This window comes from Acinonyx jubatus, chromosome E1 (assembly GCF_027475565.1).
Source record: "Acinonyx jubatus isolate Ajub_Pintada_27869175 chromosome E1, VMU_Ajub_asm_v1.0, whole genome shotgun sequence".
Classification (NCBI taxonomy): domain Eukaryota; kingdom Metazoa; phylum Chordata; class Mammalia; order Carnivora; family Felidae; genus Acinonyx; species Acinonyx jubatus.
Genome location: NC_069397.1, coordinates 48,778,135 through 48,802,675, shown reverse-complemented (window position 1 = coordinate 48,802,675; position 24,541 = coordinate 48,778,135). Strand labels below are relative to the sequence as shown.

At 45.7% G+C, this 24,541-nt stretch overlaps 2 long non-coding RNA genes across 2 annotated transcripts in view; one reads left to right on the top strand and one right to left on the bottom strand.

The window, feature by feature from the left end:
* Positions 1–3,128: 3,128 nt before the first annotated feature.
* LOC113596076 (uncharacterized) lies at positions 3,129–22,337 on the top strand. The gene is made up of 3 exons (XR_003416774.2): positions 3,129–3,377; positions 20,323–20,446; positions 21,628–22,337. It is a non-coding gene; the product is annotated as an uncharacterized LOC113596076 (long non-coding RNA).
* LOC113596064 (uncharacterized) overlaps positions 12,427–24,541 on the bottom strand; it is a 34,330-nt gene continuing 22,215 nt past the window's right edge. The window contains exons 3-4 of the long non-coding RNA XR_008294137.1: positions 14,533–16,298; positions 12,427–14,435 (exon numbers count right to left, since the gene is read on the bottom strand). This is a non-coding gene — a long non-coding RNA (uncharacterized LOC113596064). The remainder of the gene's footprint in view (positions 14,436–14,532; positions 16,299–24,541) is intronic.

Sequence of the window (24,541 nt, the reverse complement as noted above, 5' to 3'; positions counted from 1 at the left end):
GTTAACAGCTCTCTTCCGGGTACAGGCTCTCCTTTCCAATGCAGATTTCGGCAGTTGAGGGGGAGGCAGAGAGCTTCTCCTGCACCTGCTGGGTTTCGATTACTTTTAGTTTGAAAGTATGGCCAAGTGGCCCATGTTGGGGCAGCCTGCCCTTGGCGCCCTTCAGGAAATTTGTCAGAATATAGGTGGCAAAAGTCTGAAATCACACCAGAAAAAATCCTATGACATTTTACGTCGGCAAAAGTCAGGTCCTCGGGCTCCAATACCCGCTCCAGCTCTTCCCAGTTGAGTAAATGGTGATAATGATAATACCTATTTACGGTATTTTGTTAACGTCAAACAGATTAACGTAGACATTTTTAGGATGGTGCTTGACACATGGTTGTTCTCAATAGATACTAGGTTGGGATTATCACGATAAGAGCAAAAAATCAAATACAACAAGACAAGGGAAGATAAAGAGATAAAGAAGTATGGGCACTAGGTGTTCCTGGGACTCTGTTGGTCACACATTCTTTCTGTAAAGGATCAGATCATAAATATTCTAGGCTTTGCAGGCCACAGGAGGTCTCAGTTCCATCTTCTTTCTTTTTTGCTACAGCCTTTTAAAAATATAAAAATCATTCTCAGCTCACGGGCCATACAAAAACCGGCCAGATTTGGCACGGGCCAAGACGGCGTCTTCATTGTACTACTTACCAGGAGAAAGTTAATCACTGTAATAACTACACCGGTTAAGATCGGTTTGTGACACAGGGCGCCTGGGTGGTTCAGTTGGTTAGGCGTCCAACTTCAGCTCAGGTCGTGATCTTACGGTTCAGGCTCATGAGTTCGAGCCCTGCATGGGAGTTTCTGCTGTCAGAGCAGAACCCCCTTTGGGTCCTCTGTCTCTCTCTCTCTCTCTCTTTCTCTCTCTCTCTGCCCCTCCCCAGCACATTCTGTCTCTCTCTCCCTCTCTCTCTCTTCCCCTCAAAAATAAATAAACATAAAAAAAATTAGTTTGTGACGACCTAACACTTGGATTCCTCATCATTTTATTATTTTCCCTTTGTGTTTGCATCTGTAGCATGAAAATAACTTGTCCTGATGGAAAAACAAAGTCCCTCAAACAATGTTTTGCATAATGAAAACAAGAGGCATAATAGTTAGGGTTTGGGAGATTTGGGGTCTTTTTGTTTTGTTTTATTAACTGTTCAGCCAATTATCTTCACAAAAGGTCATCATGTCCTCTACCTTGTTTTCCAGCTTCTTCCCAGGTCCGTTCTCCTGCTTTAGGATTGATCAGCTGCTACTTTATTCCACCATCTTCTTTCTAACTTGCTCACGTTTATTTTCTCTACCCTTAAGGGATTAAACAGACTTCCAAGTTGCTTGGTGGTTAAGAATAATGGATTTTTCCTGTAAACAATATGGAAAGGGAGAGAGTAGGTGGGCGTTCTGGAAACAAACGTGAGCTTGGAGCCTCCAAGGGCTTTCTATGCCCAAACCTCACAGCAAGGACATCTGGTGCTCTGTGCAGCTGTAGAAAGAGCTGTTTTTAAAAATAAACAAAGCTCTACTATTTAAAGGGGAAACTGTGGTTTTTGTTATTTCAAAGTTACAAATGTTCCCCCTTCTGTCAGCCTTTAGCACTGAGCTCTCTTCCGGCCACCCAGCACATCCAAGAAAAAGGTCTCAATTTAAATAGTAAAATAATACAGAATAAAATTCTTCACCCGTGGAAGCCTGAATTATGTAAGCCGCGGGAAAGAATACAGGAACATTCCAGGGGTTGTGATGGCCTGTACTAAATGGAATGTCCCACAGTGGAGGTAAAGGTTGTGGTTCTGTTCTGTTTGGATGGCCTGGGCCACTTCTTGCAAACATGGGCCAGGTTCCTGGTGGTTAATCTCTAGTTCTGAAGGCTTCAAATGATTCACTGTGCAGTGAGTCATGCTTCTACAATGGCTTGCTTGCAAAGCCCTGAAACTTCTAGAACAGCGCAATGCTGGCCACTGGGTCTGTGACCCTGACCCAAATCCACCCAAAGACCAGTGACTTAGAATGGCCTTGTTCATGTTTCTGCTTTCTCTTGCTTTTTCCATTCGGATTTTTTTTTTCTTTTTTGTTTTTTGGATGTCAAGGAGCATTTTTATTTCCAAAACTTTTCCAAGCCCATTGTTGGGGTCTTCCTTTTTTAGCTAAACTCTATAGACTTTCAACATTAGGATCTCATTTATGAGCCAGATGACCTATCGGGTGGAGCCCCAGGCTCTGGCTTTCTGGTCAATCTGAATGATTTGGAGGGGGCGCCTGGATGGCTCAGTTGGTTAAATATCTGACTCTTGGGTTTGGCTCAGGTCATGATCTCACAGCCCTGCGTCTGGCTCTGTGCTGACAGCATAGAGCCTGCTTGGGATTCCCTCTCTCTCTCCTCTTCCCCTACTCTCTCTCTCTCTCTTTCTCAACAAATAAACATTTTTAAAAATCTGGCTTTTGGTCAGATTTTGGTCAACTCTGGTTTATGAGAGAAAGGAGAGAGAGAGAGCAGAGAAAATGGCTGAAATTTTGACTTTTATTCAAGCTTTATCAAGATTCATCCAAAGGATAAATTTGTCCCACAGCCTATGGAACCACCAAATAAGAGGGAAGTACATACACAATCTTCCAGACCTGCTATTCACAAATGAAAGCCTTCTGTTCGCGATGCTTGTGAAAATAACAATACAAAATTAGCCATATCCTATTATTGATGACCACTCAGCAAATGGGAAAAGCGTTTTCCTTGCTCCTTATTCTTACTTGGATTCCGATTGTTCCAATTGGCATATATGTAAGTTTCAAGTAGATGAGGGTGTTTTCCTCTCTGCTGTGAACCCTTACTTCATCTGCTTTTCCGCTTTCCCTCCTTCTGACTTTGTGAGAAAAAATATGAACAATGTTTATAAATTCTAAACCCCTCTGCATCACCGGGCTCCCTTTTTGTTTTCTCACTCACTTTGCCCCCCATTGCATGGCAATCCCTAATCCTCTTCTTCCTGATATTAGTCATTTCCACCCCCCAGCCCCCAGGCTCACATTACCCAATCATCTGCCACAAATCTTGGAGCGATATTTGTTTTGAAATGAGGGAAACGAGATGGAAAAAAGTCAGAAGCCGTTGGCTTTCCTTTTGCTTCACAAAACATTAAGTATTACTGCTCAATGCCTCATCTGAATCTCAAAAATATTAATCACAAATAACGAATGACGTGCCCTACCTATCACAGGAAGACTAGCTCAAGAAACTTGCCAGCAACCCACAAACGAGTCCACTTTCTTTGTATCTTGCCACGAGGCTCTCTACGTCAAGCTGAGAAGTTAGTATTGAGGACACAATTCTAGCCTGCACATTTCAGGTAAGTGTGAGGTTTGGTATTAGTTGCTGATTTCATGCATCTGTTGATACCTTTGCTGTCTTTGGAGATAAATAGCCAAAAAGTATTTCCTCTCGTTTCTTCATTATCCACTTTGCAGTGTAAGGTCCAGTGGCCCACATGCAGTGCTATTACATAAGCTGATATCTCTTTTGAGCCATAAGATTCCCAGGAAAATAAGACTTAAAGTTTTAAAAATGGAAGGCACACCGACTCAATCCACAGGGAATGTCCCCATCTGTACCAAATTGTAGTTCACCATGTCCGATGTAGTAGCCCCATTTCCCGTCTGAATCCCTGTCAAATGTATTCCCGTCTTTGAACATGGTCTCTGCCAGTCATTTATCCTTTCCGTTCATAAGCTTTAAAATCTTTAAACCCAAATGCAAGACTGAACTAGGATTTTCCCTGGCTGTTGGCATGGACCTTTGTTCTTGGTGGGGGCTTGTCATTAGCCATAGTCCTTCACAGATGATGGACTTGGCTTGCTTTTTTGGGTTAAGTTCCTGTGGCCATGAAGCCTCGATCTCCTCGTGTGGAATAAATGGTTGATAAGAGCTCCCGTCTCATTATCGAATTGCAATAGTTAAGTGAGGAAATGAGCAGAAAGCCTATTACAAACACGTATTGGCATCCTCAGAAGAGCTCGGTAAATGTTAGAGAAAGCACCACCATCATCATTATCACCCCACATTTGAAACAACAATTCATGACCATTCGTGGACACTTAAAAGCTTTTGCTACAGAAACATCATTACTGTTGACATACCATCATCATAGACATGACCGCTTGCAGACTGCCTCCACTGTATCTCTTCATTGTCAGCTACTTGTAATTTGCCTTGATTTAATTTAATAAATCTAGTTCAGTTAAGTAGAGGAAAACAGAAGAAACAGAGGGGAGGCAGGCATTTCAAGCTGTACATAATAAAGTGGGCAAACTGTAAATCTTAGTTAGCCCTAACCTTAGTTAGCTTTAGTAGCTCTAAAGCAGCAAACTGTAGCACAGAATGTAAAAGTCTAAATCGTAAAGAGAAATGAGAAAAACCTGACCCCCTCTGATTTGTATGTTAAAAAACTAACAGGAATAGGGATTAAAGGTCTAATGTGATCAGTGAAGATTTGCTTCATGTCAACTACAGTCTCAGTCTGTGTCTACATTTTTATCTCTGTATCTTATTTCTATTTCTTGTTAATTTTTAACGTGTATTTATTTTCGAGAGAGAGAGACAGAGACCGAGGGTGAGTGGGGGAGGGGCAGAGAGAGGGAGACACAGAATCCAAAGCAGGGTCCAGGCTCTGAGCTGGCAGCACAGAACCTGATGTGGAGCCTGATGTGGGGCTTGAACCCAAGAACCACGAGATGATGACCTGAGCCAAAGTCGGATGCTTAACCAACTGAGCCACCCAGGTGCCCTGAGTATCCTATTTCTTTTTTTTTTTTTCAACGTTTATTTATTTTTTTGGGGACAGAGAGAGACAGAGCATGAACGGGGGAGGGGCAGAGAGAGAGGGAGACACAGAATCGGAAACAGGCTCCAGGCTCTGAGCCATCAGCCCAGAGCCTGACGCGGGGCTCGAACTCACGGACCGCGAGATCGTGACCTGGCTGAAGTCGGACGCTTAACCGACTGCGCCACCCAGGCGCCCCCTGAGTATCCTATTTCTAAAAGAATGTGTTCCTTTCTCAGAACATGGTTGTTTCTTAAGTCACCTTGCTTTTTGGGGCGGAGGGTGGTGGTGAATGTACGTTTTAGTCCAAATTGCTATTGTGTTCGTACTCAATTGGAGAACAGAACTATTATTCTTGCTGCTCTAAATGGCAAGCAGTGGGGTGACCAGCATTCGCGTTTGCATGTCATGACCCAGTAACTTGAATAAAGATCATGAATATGTATTTCATGGCAGGGAGGTTCTTAAAGCTATAATTCTGTGTTTTCCACCAGGAATTCAAAAGTGTAATCAGAATAAATTCCACTCAGATGTTTACTCTGCTTAAGCTACTTGCAAAGAGCAAATAAGTGAGTGAGATAAATAGAGTGGAAACAATGTTCTCATGCCACAGGGACAAGTTCTGAGAGGGATGGGGCTTCCTTTCGCCCTGTGTGAAAAAAAAATCCCTGGCTCTTCATTCTGTTGTCCCCTTTCCACCCAGTGTTTAAAGCCATTGCATTCACAGGATGGTCACATGACTCTGGCCCTTGGCGTCTTGGATTCTGTCCTACGGTGGTATGTTTCAGTCCCTTCTGCGCTGCTGGGAACTGGCACATGATGGTACACAAACACAGCATGAGCTTTATTCGTGCCAAGAGAACAAGCCGTCCCTTCTCTAGGAAGGTTACATCCTGAGAGCTGGCCTTTGGTCAAAGATGGGCGCTCTTCACCAGACGGGAGCCCAACTCCTGAGGGGTGACCCAACGTGCCATTCCAGACCCTTGACACTGGCCATGACAATCCATGCTTGTTTCACGAGAAACACAGCAACTCTGAGCTCCAAATAATCCCTGAACCCAGTCAAATGATCTGTCTGTGTGGGACCTTTTTGCCTGAGCCCAGGGTCAAGGCGGCCTCATGTTTTAACTGCTCTCCAGTGGTGGTTGTTTCACTGGGGATGAGATCGGGGAAACTTGTCACAAGCATTGATCCTAATTAAAATTTTGGATACTGAATATTTTTTTTAATTTTTTTTTTAATGTTTATTTTTGAGAGAGTCAGAGACAGAATGTGAGTGGGTTAGGGGCAGAGAGAGAGGGAGACACAGAATCCAAAGCAGGCTCCAGGCTCTGAGCTGTCAGCACAGAGCCCGACGCGGGGCTCGAACTCACGAGCTGTGAGATCGTGACCTGAGCCGAAGTTGGGCGCTCAACCGACTGAGCCAACCAGGCGCCCCTGGACACTTAATATTAATCAAATCTAAGAGTAGAGAGATGGTTCAAAGAGTGAGGACCTCCCCCACCCCAATTCCAGCAATGAGAGCATTACAAAGCCTGACTTTTCATTAAAGGTTTAAAAAAAAAAAAAAAACTAGCTTATCCATTGCTGAGCAGAAATAAAAATTCTTGCTGAGGGGCACCTGGGTGGTTCAGTCGGTTAAGCGTCCAACTTTAGCTCGGGTCATGATCTCTCAGTTGATGAGTTCAAGCCCCGTGGTGGGCTCTGTGCTGACAGCTCAGAGCCTGGAGCCTGCTTCCGATTCTGTCTCTCTCTCTCTCTCTCTCAAAAATAAATAAACATTAAAAAAAATATGTTTAATTCTTGATGATACTCATTTTAGTCTCTGAATCTCCTTTGTGAAAAGGGTGGGATTTTTAGCATTTTTCTGGGTCTGGTATGTCTTATATATTTTTTATAATGTTTATTTACTTTTGAGAGAGAGGGAGACAGAGAGTGAGTGGAGGAGGGCCAGAGAGAGAAGGCGATGCAGAATCCGAAGCAGGCTCCAGGCTCTGAGCTGTCAGCTCAGAGCCCGACACTGGGCTCGAACACACAGACCGCGAGATCGTTACCTGAGCCGAAGTTGGACGCTTAACCGACTGAGCCATCAAGGCGCCCTTGGTATGTCTCATATTTTGAGAAGCCGAAGGCATACAGGACAAAAAAAGAGAAAGAGGGAGAGAGAACACTCCCTGGAAAAAAATCCTGCTGTCTTCCCTGAAATTGGGCCATGAACTGACACTGTCATTGTGTCATCCATCTTCAGTCCCAGGACTCAATGTGGCAAGGTCCCTGCAAGCCAAATGCCATTAACCAAATGCTATCACCACCCAAATCTCCATCTGCCTAAAGGATGTCTCCATCCTGGAAAATGGTCCCCTTCACTGGAACATAATCTGAAGCCTCATGGGTCTATAGAGAAGCTCTCCATAGAAAAGCCAGCATGATAATTTAAGAGTCCCTTGGGGTTTGTTAGAATGAGGTTCTGGCCCCGAACAGTTGGCATCCAAATCACAGTTCCGGTTACACATACTCATAACTGGAATCGAGTAGCCAGTCTCCTGATCTGGAAATTGCATAATTGCAGAGATTTTACTAGGTCTTATCCCAACACAGAAGTTCAAGAGTACATTCTAGGATATTCCCATGCAAAAGAATGAAACTGGGCCCCTTCTTCACCCCATGTACAAAAATGAACCCAAAATGGATCAAAAACCAAAGACAAGACCTAAAGCTATAAAATGAGGTGTCTTTGCTATATATCTTAGCAACTTTGGATTAGCCAATGATTTCTTAGATACTATGCAAAAAAAGTGTGAGGAAAAACTAATAATTTGGACTTCAAAATGTAAAACTTCTGTGTGTCAAGACACTATCAAGAAAGTAAAAAGAGGGACGCCTGGGTGGCTCAGTCAGTTAAGTGTCCGACTTCAGCTCAGGTCATAATCTCACAGTTCATGGGTTCGAGCCTGACATCAGGTTCTGTGCTGATGGCTCAGAGCCTGGACCCTGCTTCGGATTCTGTGTCTCCCTCTCTCTCTCTGCCCCTCTCCCACTCATGCTCTGTCTCTCTCTCTCTCTCAAAAATAAATCAACATTAGAAAAATTATATTAAAATAAAGTAAAAAGATAACTCACAGAAAGGGAGAAAATTCTTGCAAATCAAACATGACAAAAGTCTAGTATCCAAAGTATATATTTAAAAAATCTTGCAACCCAACATAAAAAGATAAAATGCCCAAGTTTAAAATAAGGCAAAGATTTGAAGAGACATTTCTCTGAACAAGATCTATGAATAGCCAATAGACACGTAAAAAGATGCTCAACGTTATTAGGCATTAGTGACGTGCAAGTCAAAACCAGAATGAGATAGCACCTTACACCCAGTAGGATGTCTACAGCTAAAAAGGCAAATAAACAAACAGAAGGTAACAGGTGCTGGTGACAATGTGGAGATATCCAAAGCCACATACATTCCCGTTCGACATGCAAGAGTTCTTGGCACTGTAAAAAACAGTTTGGCATATCCCCAAAATGTCAAACATAGAGTTACCACATGACCTAGCAAATCTGCCTCAAACAGAACATTAAGTACAAGGTTATACCGACACCTGTGTGGCTGCTGGCTGAGAAGCAGGAAGAGCCGGTTTCCACCAGTGTGTGCTCAAAAAGAAAACCTTTCTTATCAGCTGATGGGTAAAATTGGGCTCTGATCCTGGAGGAGTTAGGGAGTGAGTCTGTGACCCTGGGTCTATGGTGCAACAGACAGGGAAAAGGACCTGGGAAGTAGAGATCCCCCCAAAGTAGACTGAGTCTCAAAATCATGGTACTGGAGTAGTCTGTAAGACAGGAAAAAGGACTACCAGCCCCTGCTGGGAGAATCCCTTAAGGGAGAAGCAGGGTAGGATCGTAGAGTTCCCCATAGCAAAGATGATGCAAATTGCAATGGTAAGTCCCTTTTTCCTTTGGCATGACTCTGGGCCAGATACTTTAGTTAAAACATCATGAGTGTTGGATAGAGTGAGATCTCCAGGGTTTGGGGCTTGGGTGGTTATGGCACCTAGCACCATACCCTCTCCAAGAGGACCAAAGCCCAATGTCTGGAATGGAAGGAACACTTCTCTCCGCATAGCTGGCTTTTCCTTGACTGTGTTGGCCACAGCATAATGGATAGAGCCCTCATGGCTCGAAGACAACTCTACGGGATGTGCTTGGAGTATCTGAGACACCGAAAGACTTTGGAGTCTGGTCAGGTCTTACACCGACCTTTATGAATTATTGCAAGAGAATTCTGAGGCCTCACCTGATACTTGCACCTCAAACTCAAATTACAGGAAGGAAAGACTTTTTTCCACTCTTTCGTATTTGCTGAGGGTTGTGCAAAGAGCGTATGTCTACAAATGAAGCAGATCATCTAGAAGGCAGAGACCACTAGAGGCAGTTCTGTCCGTTATTCCACACATGCATTTCCCAAGATGATAAATGGGGTGGTCTGTGACCAAAGGATTCTAAAGTCAAGATTGGACAAGATTGGGTTAAACAAAGTTATGTTGGTTTCTCTCTGTACGTCATAAATCTCCCAGAAGGGCTCGTCATGGACAAGTCTTTTGTGAGGCATCTAATTAGAGAAAGTTCCATGGAACACATTGGTAGGAAACCTTACAAAGTAAAAAGGAATTTCACTGACTTTAAAAGACTTCTAGCGGAAAAGAAAAATACACTATTATCCCTGGTATCAATTTCTCTTAAGGTCCTTACTTTGTAGAGTCCTTCCAGCCTAAAATGGGCAAGCTACTCTAGGGACTTGATAACCTTCAATCAAGATAAAATTTTCCCTGGTGTAAATAAATCCCTTTAAGGCATGCTTTATTGTTCTTATTCCATCAGTAGAAATGAATTAAAACACGTCAGCACCTTCCTATATTGGAAACAGCCCCTAGAGCCCATTCTGCCCATACGATTTTTCCAGCAAATAAGTAAAAAACAAACGCATGGAATTTATGTGTCTAACTAATGCAGTAGAAACCCAGCTCAGGGGCGCCTGGGTGGCGCAGTCGGTTAAGCGTCCGACTTCAGCCAGGTCACGATCTCGCGGTCCGTGAGTTTGAGCTCCGCGTCAGGCTCTGGGCTGATGGCTCGGAGCCTGGAGCCTGTTTCCGATTCTGTGTCTCCCTCTCTCTCTGCCCCTCCCCCGTTCTTGCTCTGTCTCTCTCTGTCCCAAAAATAAATAAACGTTGAAAAAAAAAAATTAGAAACCCAGCTCAGTCACTGCACAGTAACAGTAAGAGGTGTAGACTGTACGCATGTAAGTGATGTAAGTCAATGGAACAATGGAAGGACCACCAGGATTAAACGAGGAAAATAGTGCAACTCGACTAGATGAAAGGAATTTGCTGAGCTTATAAATAGTACTTTGGTTTTTTGTCTTTTCTCTTTACATATAATTTATTGTCAAATTGGCCAACATGCAGTGTCTACAGTGTGCTCTTGGTTTTTGGGGTAGATTCCCGTGGTTCATCACTTACCTACAACACCCAGTGCCCATCCCAGCAAGCGCCCTCCTCAAAGCCCATCACCCCTTTTCCCCTCTCCCTCACCCCCCATCAGCCCTCAGTTCTCTGTGTTTAAGAGTCCCTTATGGTTTGCCTCCGTCCCTCTCTGTTCGTCACTATTTCTTTTTTTGCCCCCTCCCCTCCCCCCACGGTCTTCTGTTAAGTTGCTCAAGATCCACAGATGAGTGAGAACATGGGATATCTGTCTTTCTCTGACTGACTTTATAAATAGTACTTTGAACTAAAATACACTGTCTGAGCACCTAGTAGGGTCTTAAAAAAGAAAGAATGAATGAACAGCTGAATCGAGTAAGGAAAAAAATACCCTGGGAGTTTTGTATTCCCTGCAAAGCAATCACATGACTTTTTCAAAAAGCGTATGCAATGGAGTCAGACACAAAGCGTATGCAGTGGGCGTGGCATTGTTTTTAGCAGACTACTTTTATATGTATTCTCTCATTGGTTTTGCACAACAATCCCGTGAAGGAGGAAGAGAGGGTTTAATTACTCCCATGTGGCAGATGCATTATTTTGCCAGTTAAACAGCTGGGTGGTGCCAGGAACGGAGCAAGGCTCTAAGGGTGGAACAGAATGGCCCCGGCCTCTGCCCTCACAGAAGACAGACTAACGGGGAAGGCAGATATCCCATGAATGAACAATGGAGAGTCTCAGAAGGTTGCAGCGGATCCGAAGAGACCTACAAATAAGAAACAGAATCCAGAGGGGATTAAATGGTTTACACAGGGTCAAATGGTAGCGGGTTTGGCTTTAGACATATCATCAGAGCCCATATCCTCCCACTCTGGACAGAACACGGTGCGGACCAAGGAAAGCAATCACACCCACTGTGTCCTAGCCCGGTCACGCCATTTTAGGCATTTTTAAAAAAAGAAACATTGACAAAGGAGGAGCTTACCTAGAAAACCAGCAGGGTAATAAGAGGGTACAAGTTATCTCTTTTAAGGAAAAGTTAGAAAACTGGGTCTGTTTTGCTTAAAAAAAAAAAACTGTTAAGAACGAGTACTAGGATAGGCTCATAACACGCAAACATTTGCAGGGTTATCATGTGGACAAAGGGGCAGACGTGAGATTGAGGAGCTGAAGATCAGTCCAAGTGCCCTGTAAGGCAGATGTGCCCATCAGGGTTCAAATAAAAATGCTTAGGTGGCAGGGTGAGACGACAGGATCCCGAAGGGGCCACCCACATGCACTTTGGGAGCATGAGAACGTTGTAGTTCAGTGTATGAACTTGGGGTTCATCAGATGGTTCAAAGCAAGCTCCCTGTCATGACCGCCATCACTTACTAGCTGTATTCCCTTGGACAAGTTACCTAATCTTCCTGATCTCAGTTTCCTTACCTGTGAACAGGAAATAATGGAACGTGTCTCAGGTGTCAGTTGTAGCATTTAGTAAGGTAAGGCATATAAGCCTATTTCTTTCAGTGCCTGGCCATGGGTAAATACCAATTGAATAAGTGACTATCCATTTAATGAATGGATTGTGAATGAATAAAGTACTCAAGAAACAGCATTAGGAGTGTTAGCTGGCCGTAGTCCAACTAAAACAACCTGACCTGCGGGTCTGATGATGAACTGACAGATGTGTGACTCTGTCCCCAGTGAGCTTTGCAAATAGACAGCGTTTCTACTCTCTACTTACGACATCAATTCCTGTGCTGGATAAAACTTGGACCAAACGTTCTCAAAACTCCTCCCCAGTTCTTAAATACCATGAGAGTAAGAACCATCAAGTGGTCTCATTGTACAAGTCAGGAAGTTTCCATTCCTCTGGGGCAGCAGGAAAGGTCATGGAACTAGAATCGTGAAGCAGTTTCTTTCTAGAAAAGGAATGAAAAGTCCTTCCCCCACTCCCTACACCAGTCTGTTATTTACGACAACATAAGAGCATTTTGGTTTTTTTGTACCTTTCTCTAAAAGAACTTGGGAAACTGTCTCTTCAATTCCCAGAATGTTCATATGAGATTTCTTTTTGCCTGTTCCCCCTGCACCCCCCCCCCCACTCGGGACTCCCAAAGAAATACACCCAGAGACAGCAAGAATCTTCACTGTATGAATTATGGTCTTTTACGATATTTGGTTTTTTTCCAGCTCTGCTTTGCATCTTTGACCTCCCTGTGAAAAACAGAAACTCCTTGTTTCTAGTGAGATGTGGAGATAGGTTTCCAGATGGTGCCATCTCCTGGTCAAATATAGAAACCAACATTGCCCATTCCTTCCCGCTGTTCACACAGCACGAAGCCTACTCCATGAGGGAAGTCAGACAGGAAATGCTTATCTCCCTAGAATTTAATTCTGGCCTCTTGGGTGATGACAGCTTGAACTGCATTCCAATTAAGCCATGGGACAGTTTCAAAAGTTCAGTGCTTATTTATTTGGAAGTACATGTTCCTACTGAAAAATAATTACCCATTAAATTCAGAGGTAGGTTCAACCTCTGGAAAGGGAAATTGAATGGGGACTCTTCTAAAATGCTCTTGGCTGCCAACGTCATCAGATGTATAAGCCATTTGTTTTTGGCTTATACACTCAAAACCACTGTTGTGTCCCTGAGAAGGAGAGATCCAGGGATCCGGGATCCAGAATCTGAAATTCCCCATCTATTTACAGGCATACCTTGTTTTATTACACTTCAGTTTATTGCGCTTTGGCAGATAGGGCATTTTTTACAAATTGCAAGTTTGTGGCAACCCTACATTGTCTACGTTTATTGGTGACATTTCTCCAATAGCGTCTGCTCACTTCATGTCTCTGTGTCATATTTTGGTAATTCTCTCAACATCTCAAATTTTTCATCATTATAATATTTGTTATGGTGGTCTGTAATCAGTGATTACAGCTGACTGAAAGCTCAGATAGTTAGCCTTTTTTGGCAATAAAGTATTTTTTAATGAAAACATGCGCATTGGGGGGCGCGTAGGTGCCTCAGTTGGATATGTCCGACTCTTGATTTCGGCTCAGGTCATGATCTCACGGTTTGTGGGATCGAGCCCCACGTTGGGCTCTGTGCTGACAGTGTGGAGCCTGCTTGGGATTCTCTCTCTCCCTCTCTCTGCCCCTCCCCTGGTTGCATGCATGCTCTCTCTCTCTCAAAATAAATAAATAAACTATAAATAAATAAATAAGTAAATAAATAACAAGTGCATTGTTTTTTTTAAAGACATAATGCTATTTACACTTAATAGGCTACAGTATAGTGTAAACATAACTTTCATGCACTGGGAAACAAAAATACTCATTTGACTCACTTTATTGCAATTTCTATTATGACTGAAGGTTGACCCAAGACACATGCAGAAGAGCCATTCTAGAGAAAATCCGTCATTTACCACCACAACCTTTGGGTCCAAACCCCTATGTAAAACCCTTCGTACATAAGAACCACCAGGACTCCATCTGTGCCTCTGCCCTGAGCCCAAAAGTCAGAAGATCGAATGACCTCTTTGGACTCACATCTTAATTCAAGCCAATGTGCGTGGAGAGAAGGCAAGGAAAAATGAACCCGGGTGAAAGGGTCCCCAAAATAACAAAGTTTCTTCCTGAAGTTGAAAAAATCTAGATTAAATCATCTGTTCCGGACTTCCCAGGGTGGAACAGAGGCGAGAGAAGGCAGGTTTAGCCAGGAGGGAGACATCTCTGTGTCCAGAAGTTTTCTCGAGCTTCCTGGAAGACCAAATCCTTGAGGAGTCGAGCCCAGGACTTTGCATCCTGAGACGCTATATGAGGGGCTCCCGGATCGGAGCCCCTCCAAACCAGCCCCGGGATGCCCCCAGAACTCCCTGTGCGGTGCGCATCTTGATGGAGCGAAGGAAAGAAGGATGCTTGAACATGCTTCATTCTTTCCTGGGACCAGCAGCTTTCACCAGAACAGAAGTCACAGCACGTTTTGAATCTGAAATAGGTTGGACTTGGAAGGCACACTTAGAGCTGACGCTGGAAAGTGGTGTCTTTCGAACGGCTGGAACCTCACGATCCGTCAGGCTGTTCTGGGACCCAGAGCTGATATGAAGCACACGCTTCCAAACATGGCTGAGATCTGGGGGTGGGGAGGACAAATATTTCAGCAAATAGCAGCATGAATGAGTTATTCTCCATGAAACATATCACTATGGATGCTTTCAAAAGGAGCATACTTAAGGGGAGCCTGGTGGCTCAGTCGGTTGAGCGTCCGACTTCGGCTCAGGTCATGACCTCACGGTTCGTGAGTTCAAGCTCCGCGTCGGGCTCTGTGCTGACAGCTCAGGGCCTGGAGCCTGCTTGGGATTCTGTGTCTCCCTCTGTCTCTGCCCCTGCCCTGCTCACGCTCTGTCTGTCTCTGTCTGTGTCTCAAAAATAAATTAACATTTTTTTAAAGAGGAGCATAATATGCAAACATGTTTATACACATCAAAATTATACCGATCAAAATTCGTTTAACATCGAAATGTTCAGACCTCATGGGCCAAGAGATACTTATGTTAAGGAACATCTAACAAGATGTCAAGGAACCAGGGCCCTAAAGAACACACCATAAGAAATTTGGCTCATAAAACAAAGCAGGTATGTCAGAGTTTGGTTGTGGATGATGATGATTTCCCAGAACCAGGAGGGACGGGGCTCAGTAAAGGGACCACCACGCAGTTGCCATGGGACAATGAAAACAACTCTATGATCGGAGAGCAGAAAGGAGGGACTCAACCAATGGGTCGGTGAGTTGCTGAAGACACATCTCTATTATTCCACTAAGCTCTGCCCATAAAACTCCCCGGGGTTCCAGGAAATGACAGCACAGCTTGTAGCTATGACAACAACAATAACACAATCCGCGTCCCTGTCAACAATTTAGGATGTGATTCCACCAAGTGGTTTGTGCAGGGCTGCTTCTAACGTGAGTGTTGGAACATTCTGGCTCCACTAAAGCCCCTACGATTCTTGCACTAGAGATCGCTCTTCCAAAAAGGATTGGATCTCGACTTCTGCGTAAAATGACACGGGTTGGGGTGGCTCACAAAGTCCCCTCCAGCCTTAAGAGTTCTTAACGCAAGGGAACAGTGAAAAAGAGATCTGTCATGGTGTCCTCTTTGCTGCCTTTCTGAGAAATTTAAATCTGTACGGAAACCTTTGTATGTTTTCCGTACTAGACATAAGTACTTTTTATTTCTGAGTTCCCAGCATAGGGTATTGGGTTTCCTGGTTGGGTGGGGGAGGGAGAAGGACATTCCACCATCATTGTCTGGGGATTTGCAAATGGGTTTCCCTGTCTGAACCTGCTGAGGGTTAAGCAAATCTCCCTGGCGAAATGCAATTTGCTTTGCCTCTGGAGCACTACATCGTAAAGTGGCCACTTTCCCCTTTCCACTTGACCTTCGTCTCCCACAGAGACTTCCTGTGGATTTGGTTCCCTGGATTTTGCTCCTTTAAACAAAAACAAAAACGAAAAACAAACAACAAAAGGGATTAAACACCATGCCCTGAATACCTACTCTGGGTTTCTTAAACGTTCGCAATTGCACTAAACGCCAATGACGGCCATCATTTAGTTCTTTCCCACTCTACTCTGGGAAGATCTGCATGGTTGCAGTCAAATGGGTATCCATGGTCACTTCTGCCCACACTGACCCAAAGATTGGGTGATTTCTGATCACAAACTGCTACTACCATGCAGCAAGACAAAATAAGAAATTTAAGTGGGCAGGGAGGAGGGGGTGAGTCCCGTTCCCACCCACCCCCACCTCCATCTCCAGGTACCTGTGTAATTATAAATATTCTAGAGGGTCAATGCGTTCATCTCACGGATGATGCCTTTGCTCGTGTTTTTCTTCGTGTAGCTGTGATTAAGGTGAAGAACAAAGCCTCAGAGGAGTTAAACATCTGTCATTTGCAGGGCGTGGAGGCTCTGTTTGCTTTTCTCTTTAGGATCCTGAAATCAAACAAACAAATAAAACAAGTCCAGGATCCAGAAGCTGAGGGGATGCCCTGGGACAAGATTGCCCCAAGTAAACTTGTCACATCATCCCCCTAGGATGTGGACTCTCCAGGGGTTCCAGAGGTGCTCTGTCTCACCTAACTTGGCACAAAGTATGGGGATCCGAAGTATGGGGATCGCCAGTGTTCCTTTTCAACAAGGTATTCATTCTCCCCAAGCTTTAAAATCTAACCTTCTGTTGGCATATGGAGTATGGGGCGGGCCCCCTGCGGAACGGAAGAGAACTCTGGCCCAGGGAACTTTGTCGTCGTTGCTTGGCCTTATGAGAATTTGAGTTCCCAGCTCTCTCTCTCTCATCTTCTTCCTATGGCGTGTCTATCATTTCTCATCCTCCCCGTGTTCATTCTGTCCCATTCTTCTTTAAGAAGAAGCCTCAACGCCAGCCGAGGAACATAAAGGAACCAATTCTGACAATAATCAAGTGTATCATCGACGATTTCTCCCTTCCAGGGGGCATTTGCGGTCACGCCTGGACCCAGAAGTTTTTCTCAATCTCCTTGGCTGTAACTACTTTGCCTTTTTGATGCGTTTGAAAGAGTATAGACATCGTAGGCAAGGAGAAATGTTGCCCTCTCCAGGGCATGTGAATCTCAGGGTCTTCTAGGCTATCCTTCATAAGCATATTCCTTTCTTATGGATTGTTCATTCTTGTCTTTGACTTTGAAGCTAATGCAGCTGGTACAGTCTTGTTGACTAGAACGACTTCTGCACACATTTATTGCTCAAGTGGAAAAGGAGAGACTTTTTTCAGTTTATTTATTTACTTTTGAGAGACAGAGAGAGCAAGCGAGCATGAGAGGAGCAGAGAGAGAGAGAGAGAGAGAGAGAGAGAGAGGCAGAGAGAGAATCCCAAGCTGGCTCCTTGCTGTCAGTACAGAGCCCGATACAGGGCTCAAACTCGCGAACTGTGAGACAACGACCCCAGTCGAAACCAAGTGTCAGACGTTTAACTGACTGAACTACCCAGGTGCCCCAAGGAGAGACATTCTTAAACTCCCTTTCTTTCTGCAAAATAAAATGCTGATCGACACAGTTTCCCAAATCAGGTGGGCCTGAGAATGTCTGGGGCCCCTTGGTATTATGGGGGAGGCAAGGGAATCTCAATCTCCATTATTAAGCTTGCTCTCTTAACCCTTTTGCCTTTTTTTTTTTTTTTTTTTTTTTTTTTTTTTTAAGCAGGGAGTTTTTAGTTCTGTTAACAGAAACAGAAGGACATCTGGTCACACATCAATCTCAAGACTCCTCTGTCGATTGGTAATTAATGGGCTTTTCCAAACAGAAGGTTTTCCTTCACCTGCCTGGTTTCTTCTTCAGCTGTCGACCTTTTCAAGCTGGGGCTCTGTCACTTGCTACCTGTCTTCCGCTACACATATGACAGATAGCCCCTCTCTTCGGGTTCTGACCTCAGCTTCTGGAGGCCGGGGTACTTTTCATTCTGTCTTCCCAGCAGATGGGAGCCTCTTCATCATGTCCGGTTCTTCCTTACTCCTTACTTACCTGCAGCAAATACCTGCAAAGCCTGCAGGAAGAAAATCAATGAGCTGATGAATGGGGATGCTTAGGAAGGCGTTTCGGAAATCACATCCTGGTTCACAGGCTCCCCGGGCAGGGCTCGGTGGGCAGGGCAATGTCAGCGGGAAGAGGAAAGGCACACAAGGCAGGCATTTTCCACACACAGCCCACAAACATCCAGGGACAGGGGCAGCTTCGAGCTTCCAAAGACAGGGAAGGTCGGGAGACCCCGTGGATGTTCCTGAAGGCAGTTCTGCATGGCAATGCCACACGGTCATTCCCTTTCTGACTCAGGCAGTGTTTTCAAGGCGGAAATGGCCAGGGAGAAGCCAGAGAATTGGAAAAGGGAGGATGGTTTTCTCTCTGAAAGACAACGGTGCTAACGTAAGTTTCAAACAGAGAGCCAAATGGCAAAGTCTGACAAATACAGAAGAGCCAAGAATAGCCCTAAGAAAAGGATTTGAGCGCAAGGCTGTGTGCAATCCCCAGTCTGGAAACAGGGGAAGAGAGAGACGTATGTGTTCATCCCTGAGTCTCTGATGGTCAGTCTGGGTCCTCTGCCCAGGCAGGACCAGGGTTGTGCTAATAATTGTAACCAAAAATACACTATTGTTTTTGCAAGTTTTATTCTTTCTTTAAAACACAGAAAGTAGGGGCGTCTGGGTGACTTAGTCTGTTGAACATCCGACTTCATCTCAGGTCATGATTCTCACAGTCTGGGGGTTCAAGCCCCGTGTCAATCTGCCTGCTGTCAGCATGGAGCCCACTTCAGATCTGCCCCTCCCCACTACCCCCCCCCCTCTCAAAAATAAGTAAACATAAAAAACCTGCACCAAGCAAGTGTTAATAACTACATTTGTTATATTTATCCTTTATATTTTAATAAACTCAATGGCTTATTCTTTAGTTGCCATATAGACTGAATGTTTGTGTCCTCCTGAAAATCATGTGTGACATCCCATTGCCTGATATGATGGGAGTAGGGGGTGGGCCCTTGGGAGGTATTTAGATCATGAGGGCGCAGCCCTTGCATGGAGCGCCTGGGTGGCTCAGTCAGTTGCGTGTCCGACTTCGGCTCGGGTCATGATCTCACGGTTTGTGGGTTCGAGCCCCACGTCGGGCTCTGTGCTGACAGCTCAGAGCCTGGAGCCTGCTTCGGATTCTGTGTCTCCCTCTCTCTCTAAAATAAATAAACATAAAAAAGAAAAAGAGAAAAGAACCCCAGAGAGCTCCCTCGCCCCTTCTGCCATGTGAGGCCACACAGCAAGAAGACAGCCATCTGTGAACACAGAAGAGGACCCTGGCCGGGCACCGAGTCTGCTGGTGCTTGATCTTTGAGTTCCCGGCCTCCAGAACCCTGAGAAATCAATCTCTGCGGTGTATAACCCTCCCAGTCTGTGGTAGTCTGTTGTAGGAATCTGAGCAGACTAAGAGCATCGTATCTTAGTGGCAGTCACCCAAGGGAAGCTCTAGAAGCCCTACAGACCTACCCCAAGCCCTGGGTAGCTGGTAGCACCGACCCACATTACTAGTGGTAACCATGAGCATGCTCGTTCTAAACTGGCATCCCGGTCGGTCTTTAATATAGGAAAGCATTGCTTCCTGGAATGGAAATTCCCACCACATCTGCGGGAACGCGTGTGTCTTAGTAACGACGTAAATACAGGTGTCACTACAGGCAGTTCGGAAAGGCTTCCTGCAACTTCATGGGCTAGTCATGCACCCTCAACCCTATCACGCGACCATTAGACCCCATAGTCACAGAAACCTAAGAGAAAAGAGAATTTTTAAATGCCAGGCCACCAAAATCCTCATCAATGCTACCAGCCTACACAAGTGGAAGCAGATAACGGTTCAGGACACGCTGCGCTACCTCACTTATTAATTCTCCAGGGCTGCCGTGGGGAAGGATCACCCACCGGGTGGCTCAACCGACCAAAATGTAACTCACTCACGATTCTGGCGGCCGCAAGTCTGAGATCAAGGTGTAGGCAGAGGCGGTTAATTCCAAAGTCTCTCTCCTTGGCTTCCTTGACGTCTTCTTCTTCCCTGTCCTCACACAGCCTTCCCCCTGCGTCCATCTGTGTCCTCACCCCCTCTTCTTACAAGGACACCAGTCATTGAGTTAGGACCCACCGTAATGACCTCGTTGCCAGCTAACCACCTCTTTAAAGGCCTCGTCAGCCTGCAGTCACACCCTGCTGTATCCGGAGGGGGGTGGGTCAGGATTTCAACGTAAGAATTTGGGGGGACACGATTCAGGGAGGAGTTTAGAAACTAGCAGGTGACTCTGCTAATTATTTCTACTTCTATTTCTAATTAGATCTAATGATGATCCGTAGAAAGGTTGTAACTTCCGCCTTCTCTCTTAGCTGATCCTGTGGGACTTTGCGGCCTGGCCAGAGAGCCCCAACTAGGATCCAATGTCTTCTTTTTCTCTCTCCAGTAAGAACCAACCGTGAGACTCCTGTTCGTCTCCTGTCCCCTTCCTCTGCGCTGCCTGAGGGTCTCCACAGGAGGGATTCTCAGTGTTCAGGCCTGCAAATGCCTCATTTAAAGCATCATGGGAGGTAATTACCCATCAAAACTGTAGACTCCTTTTCTCTTTCTTTCTTTTTTTTTTTTTAACAATTGATGAGGTTTGGAGTGATGGGGGTTCTGGAGCCAAGGCCGAGAAAGAATTCTTGAGCCGTCTTGGGCGCAAAAAAAAGGTGATTTTCTTAAAGCACAGGGACGGGACCCGGGCCAAGAAGAGCTTCCCCGGGACCCGGAGGAGAGACCGGTTATATACTTGGCACTTGGGGGCTGGGGGAGATAAAGCCCTGAGGAAGTTTCTTAAAGAGATTTCCATATGTGAAGAGCTAACAGATTAGCTATTGTCAAGCTAAGGTTGTTTTTCCCTCTAGGGAAGCATTAGCATTAAGACCACAGGGAGCGCCTAGAGAAATGTTAGTTACACTCCGTATTTGCCAATGGGCTGCAGGTTATAAGGAAATGTTACCTGCCATTTCCTTCTGGCCTTGGTTCCCCACATCACTGAGGAGGAGAGGGTGATATCAGGGGCTCCAGGGAACTGAGTCTACAGGTTTCTGGAAATTAGGCTGTTGAGAAGATTGCCCTTTTCTTGTAATTTACTAAGGTATTTGTAAACTGATGGAGTCTAGCATGACTGAATCTCTATCAGTTAACTATCTGTTTTTCCCCTTCTCTTTGTTCTTGGGCAGCTGGGAGTGCCTGGGGAATATCACACTTAACCCACTGTCGTGGGGGGCGGGGGGGGGGGGAGGTGGGGGGGGATGTTGCTAGCTTGGGCTTTGCCCTCTGCGTGTCTCACGCTCCCTCATCAGAGTCAAATGGGAGAGTTCCCCGGGGTAACCAGTTCACTCCGTGGGATTGATGAGGGAGCATGCGACAGGCTGATGTGCATGTCCCCAGGTGGGATATGCGTGATACTCCTTGGACACTCCCGGCTACCCCAAAAAACAAGAAAGGACAACAAAACCACTGGTTAAACAGAGAAGATTGCCCACCGGTTTACCAGATAAAGGCAATCCCATCAATGGCCTGAAGTCCAGGAACTCCCTACGGTCTTAACGCTAATGCTTTGCCAGAGGGAAAAACAACCTTAGTGGGACAACAGCTGGGGCTCCAGTAGCCTGTGAGTCCTCTTTAGCAGATGAAAATCCCACTGGAAACTTCCCCTGGGCTTTACCTCCCCCGAGTCCCAAATATATAACCTGTCTCTCCACAGGGTCCAGGCAGCTCTTCCTGCCCATGAGTCCTGTCCCCGTGGTCTACTAAAATCACCTTTTTGCACCAAAGACATCTTCAAGAATTCTCTCCTGGCCACCAGCTCTGAGCCCCATGAACCCCGCCGTCACCGCAAAACCTCATCAATGATCTCACAGTTCGTGGGTTCGAGCCCCATGTCGGGTTCTGCACTGACAGCGTGGAGCCTGCTTGGGATTCTCTTTCTCTCCCTCTCTCTCTCTGCCCCCCCCTCTGCTCACATGCTCTGTCTCTCTCTTTCTCAAAATAAATGAACGTAAAAAAAAAAAAAAAGAATCTAATGCAATGTTACAAGGAATAACTAGAAATGGCAATGTACCTAAAGCGACCTGAGTGTTGCTGACTTCGTATGACAATGAAACAAGTGAAGAGTAATTCATACTGTTAATGTTAGAAAATACATTTTCCCGTCTTGCTAATGTTGCCATAGGGGTCAAGGGCAGGCTGCTCCAAGATGGGCCCCTTTGGCATAAAGATTATTTCAAGTTAAAAGTAAACAAAACCCATTGTGGCACTATATGCTAACTCATTTGGATGTAAATTAAAAAATTAAATTAAAAAAAAGTAAACAAAACCCAGCAGGTGCAGGAAAAGCTCTCTGCTTCCCCCTCAACTGCCGAAATCTGCATTGGAAAGGAGAGCCTGTACCTGAAAGAGAGCTGTTAACTGAGACTCCCCTTTACCTAATGATTAATGAAGTTTTGGGGTGATGGGGGGGGGGGTCTGGAGCTGACGGCCAAGAAACTGACGGCCAAGAAAGAGTTCTTGAAGACGCCTTTGGTGCCAAAGGGGGATTTTATCAAAGCACAGGGACAGGACCCGTGGGCAGAAAGAGCTGCGCTGGGGTCGTGACGAGTAACTCACTACACGCCCTCAGGTTGGGAGGGGGTCAGGGATAGAGTAAGTCTCTAAGGTAGTTCAGAAGCAAGGTTTCCAGGACTTTGAGGGGCTAGCTGTTGCTAGGGAAACACCAGTTATTACCATTTAAGAAAACCTCAGTCATGGGACCCTTCAGATGTATATGGGGTGGAGGGAGGGCATAAGCTTGGAGTCTGATTGCGGGCATATATCTCGGGGCAGTTGAGATAAAGGAAGTTTCCAAAGGAATTTTTATATGTCCAAGTAAATTTGCAGGATCCTCGAGGTTGGGATAATGTGAAGCTAAGATTCTTGTTTTGTCCCCCAGCAAAGCGTCCTCACGGAGGCAGCCGAGCTCCCAGAGGGAGGTCACTCTGCCTGTTTCAAGGACTTGTCAATGGGCTGTAGGCAGTAAGGGAATTTAATTTTTCATTTGCCTTAGTTTCCCACATCACCGCGGGAAGCACTTAAACCCCTTTCCTTTGTTCTTGGGTAGCTGGGAGTGTCCGAGGAATGTCATACATATTCCCTCTGGGGGGGGTGGGGGAGAGGGGTGCTATTAGCCTGTATTTTGCCCTCAGCTTGCCCCACGCTCCTTCATCATGGTGGTTAGTTTTAAGTGTCAAATAATGCCCAGTTATTTAATTAAACACTGACCTGGGTGTTGCTGTGAAGGTAACTTGGGGTGTGGTTAATATCCACCATCAGCTGACTTTAGGTAAGGGAGATTACCCTGGTTAGTGTGGGTGGGCCTCGTCTAATCAGTTGAAGGCCTTAAGAAGAAATTTTGCCTCAAGACCGTAACATCAACTCCTGCCCGAGTTTGCAGGCTGCTGGCATTCCCTACCCATTTCGAACCTACCATCCCCCACAACTGTGCGAGCTAAGTCCTTAAAGTCTTAACAGGATACATACATATTCTATTGGTTGTCTTCCTCTGAACAATTGTGACCAATACACTACTTTTTTTTTTATGTTTATTTATTTTTGAGAGAGCACAAGCGATGGAGGGGCAGAGAGAGGGAGACAAGGAATTGGAAGCAGACTCGAGGCTCTGAGCTGTCAGCACAGAGCCCCACGTGGGGCTTGAACCCACAAACTGTGAGATCATGACCTGAGCCCAAGTCGGATGCTTAACCGACCGAGCCACCCGGGTGCCCCAATACACCACCTTTTGTTAAAAATATGGGGCGCCCGGGTGACTCGGTCGGTTAAGCGTCCAACTCTCCGTTCCGGCTCAGGTCATGATCTCGGGCTGTGTGCAGAGCCTGCTTGGGATTCTCCCTCTCTCTCCCCCTCTCTCACTGCCCCTCCCCTACTCACGCTGTCACTGCCTCTCTCAAAGTAAATAAATACGTTTTAAAAAATTAGAAAAATAATTCAGGGTGTCACAGGGGTAAACCCAGGCCTTACCGGTCAGCTTGTTGCCAAAGGGAACCGATTCCCAACTCCGAACTTGCTAATCCCACGAGCAGGGCCTGCAGCGCTCACTTGCAACGCAAGGTGGCGCTCCTGCTCTGCTCAAAAAGGTCCGGCTTCTCCGCGGCCGCCCCGCCTCCCAGCCCTTCCCTCAGATTCCAAGACAACCCAATGACTCAGCAACGGGAATGAGGAATGGTAAAACTTGGACGAAGGATACTGCCTACGTGCCCAGTGTTCACAGGCTTGCCGTCACCACCAACTGGAAAAAGAAATAAATAAACTTTTTAGATGAGCCCTTTCCTGGAAGTCTGGTCCTTTGGGAGTGTTTAGCCGGCTCTATGAAAATAACCCCTTGGGCAAGTCCCATAACCGCCCCCCACCCCCAGGACCAGTGAACAGGAAGACCCCAGGGCTAATGCATTGGCTGAAGGTCGGCTGGCTGTGACCACCTGCCACAGAAGAGAGGCCACCTGCTTATTGTTCTAGGTTTTCTGTCTTTTCAAGTCTTTGGGATTGTCCTCTCCTCTGGGGACATAAGCCACTGTCCCCCAAGGGCGCAGCATGCCTATCTACCTGGGTGTGCACACAGGGCATGA